Raw genomic sequence first — 3,269 nt, forward strand, 5'->3', positions numbered from 1 at the left:
GTTCAGAGTTCTCTGTCTGTTGCTGAGTGGATGATGGAAAAGGCTTGCTATTGCTAAACCTGTATCTTCCACCATTATTAAAGCCTTGTTGAGGCTTTTGTTGATCCTTCCATGAGAGATTTGGATGATTTCTCCATGATGGATTATAGGTGTTTCCATAAGGTTCACCTAAGTAATTTACCTCTGCTATTGCAGGGTTCTTAGGATCATAAGCTTCTTCTTCAGAAGATGCCTCTTGAGTACTGTTGGATGCAGCTTGCATTCCATTCAGACTCTGAGAAATCATATTGACTTGCTGAGTCAATATTTTGTTCTGAGCCAATATGGCATTCAGAGTATCAATTTCAAGAACTCCCTTCTTCATAGGCGTCCCATTACTCACAGGATTTCTCTCAAAAGTGTACATGAACTGGTTATTAGCAACCATGTCAATGAGTTCTTGAGCTTCTGCAGGCGTTTTCTTTAGGTGAATGGATCCACCTGCAGAAGTATCCAGTGACATCTTAGCTAATTCAGACAGACCATCATAGAATATATCCAGGATGGTCCATTCTGAAAGCATGTCAGAAGGACACTTTTTGGTCAGTTGTTTGTATCTCTCCCAAGCTTCATAGAGGGATTCACCTTCTTTTTGTCTGAAGGTTTGAACATCCACTCTAAGCTTGCTCAGCTTTTGAGGAGGAAAGAACTTGGCTAAGAAAGCTGTGACTAGCTTATCCCAAGAGTTCAGGCTATCCTTAGGTTGAGAGTCCAACCATATTCTAGCTCTGTCTCTTACAGCAAACGGGAAAAGCATGAGCCTGTAGACTTCAGGATCTACTCCATTACTCTTAACAGTATCACATATCTGCAAGAATTCAGTTAAGAACTGAAAAGGATCTTCAGATGGAAGTCCATGAAACTTGTAGTTCTGCTGCATCAGAGAAACTAGCTGAGGTTTCAGCTCAAAATTGTTTGCTCTAATGGTAGGGATGGAGATGCTTCTTCCATGTAAATTGGAATTTGGTGCAGTAAAGTCACCAAGCATCCTCCTTGCATTATTATTATTTTCGGCTGCCATCTCTTCTTCTTGTTCGAAAATTTCTGAAAGGTGCTTGCTGGATTGTTGTAATTTAGCTTCTCTTAATTTTCTCTTCAGAGTCCTTTCATGTTCTGGATCTGCTTCAACAAGAATGTTCTTGTCCTTTCTCCTGCTCATATAACAAAGAAGAGGGCACAGAAAATAATAATAATAATAATAATAATAATAATAATAATAATAATAGGGATCCTTTATACCACAGTATAGAAGTCCCTGTGTGAGTGAAAGAAAGGAAGGGGACAAAGAATATAATGTATGGAAAGAAACACAAGGGTGAGGAGAGCAGAGATGTGAGGTGAGGAGATGTTAGTAGATGAATAAATAAATAGAATAAGATGAGAGAGGGAAAATTTCAAAAATAATTTTTGAAAATAGTTTTTTTGAAAAAGGTTAGTAGTTTTTCGAAAATTCAAATAAAAAATAAAATAATTAGTTAATTAAAAAGAAATTTTGAAAAAGAGGGATGATATTTTCGAAAATTAGAGAGAGTTAGTTGGGTAGTTTTGAAAAAGATAAGAAACAAACAAAAAAAGTTAGTTAGTTAGTTGAAACAAATTTGAAAATCAATTTTGAAACGATAAGAAGATAAGAAGTTAGAAAAGATATTTTAAAATCAAATTTTTGAAAAAGATAAGATAAGAAGATATTTTTGAAAAGATATGATTGAAATTAGTTTTGAAAAATATTTGATTTTTAAAATCACAATTAATGACTTGATTCACAAGAAATCACAATATATGATTCTAGAACTCAAAGTTTGAATCTTTCTTAACAAGCAAGTAACAAACTTGAAATTTTTGAATCAAAACATTAATTGGTGGTGTTATTTTCGAAAATTATGTGATAAAGTTAAGAAAAAGATTTTTGAAAAATATTTTTATAATTTTTGAAAATAACTAAGAAAAATGAAAAAGATTTGATTTTTGAAAAAGATTTTGAAAAAGATAAGATTTTTAGATTGAAAATTTGATTTGACTCATAAAAACAACTGGATTTTAAAAATTTTTGAAAAAGTCAAATCTAATTTTTGAAATTTTAAGAGAGAAAAAGGGAAAGATATTTTTTTTTATTTTTTTGAATTTTTATGATGCGAGAGAAAAACATTAAAATGATGCAATGCATGAAATTTTTAGATCAAAACAATGAATGCATGCAAGAATGCTATGAATGTCAAGATGAACACCAAGAACATATTTTTAAAAAATTTTTAATGCAAAGAAAACATTGAAGACACCAAACTTAGAATTCTTTAATGCTTAGACACTAAGAATTCCAGAATGCATATGAAAAACAAGAAAAGACACAAAACAAGAAAATATGAAGATCAAACAAGAAGACTTACCAAGAACAACTTGAAGATCATGAAGAACACTATGAATGCATGAATTTTCGAAAAATGCAAGATGAATATGCAATTGACTCCAGACTTATAACATGACTCAAGACTCAAATAAGAAACACAAAATATTTTTGATTTTTATGATTTTATGATTTTTTTTTGTATTTTCTTTTAATTTTTTTTTTCGAAAATCATTTTGAAAGAGAAAAATAAGGATTCCAAAATTTTTAATATGAATTCCAGGAATCTTATGCTCTTTAGTCTAAAGCTCCAATCAAAGGGTCAGGCATGGCTTAATAGCCAGCCAAGCTTTAGTGTGTAACTCAGACATGACACGCCTGACATGCCCAATCCAAAAGAATTAGACATGGCTTTACAGCCAGCCAGGCTTCAACATGCTTCATGAAACACTAGAATTCATTCTTAAAAATTCTGAAGAAAAATATATTTTTGAAAACATTTTTTTTAAATTTATTTTTTCGAAAACAAAGGAAAAATTTGTGAAAGATTTTTTTGAAATTTTTTTATTAAAAAAAAACAAAAAGAAAATTACCTAATCTAAGTAACAAGATGAACCGTCACTTGTCCAAACTCGAACAATCCCCGGCAACGGCGCCAAAAACTTGGTGCACGAAATTTGTGATCTCAGGCAACGGTGCCAAAAACTCTGTGCGCACGTCTTACTAATTTGTTTCTCATTCATAACTTCGATACAACTAACCAGCAAGTGCACTAGGTCGTCCAAGTAATAAACCTTACGTGAGTAAGGGTCGATCCCACGGAGATTGTTGGTATGAAGCAAGCTATGGTCACCTTGTAGATCTCAGTCAGGCGGATATCAAACAGTTA

At 32.4% G+C, this 3,269-nt stretch overlaps 1 non-coding gene across 1 annotated transcript; it reads left to right on the top strand.

The window, feature by feature from the left end:
- Window positions 1–556: 556 nt before the first annotated feature.
- Window positions 557–664, top strand: LOC112731601 (small nucleolar RNA R71). Its single transcript, XR_003167374.1, has one exon. It is a non-coding gene; the product is annotated as a small nucleolar RNA R71 (small nucleolar RNA).
- The last annotated feature ends 2,605 nt before the right edge of the window (window positions 665–3,269 follow it).

The sequence above is a fragment of the Arachis hypogaea genome, chromosome 12, assembly GCF_003086295.3.
Source record: "Arachis hypogaea cultivar Tifrunner chromosome 12, arahy.Tifrunner.gnm2.J5K5, whole genome shotgun sequence".
NCBI lineage: Eukaryota > Viridiplantae > Streptophyta > Magnoliopsida > Fabales > Fabaceae > Arachis > Arachis hypogaea.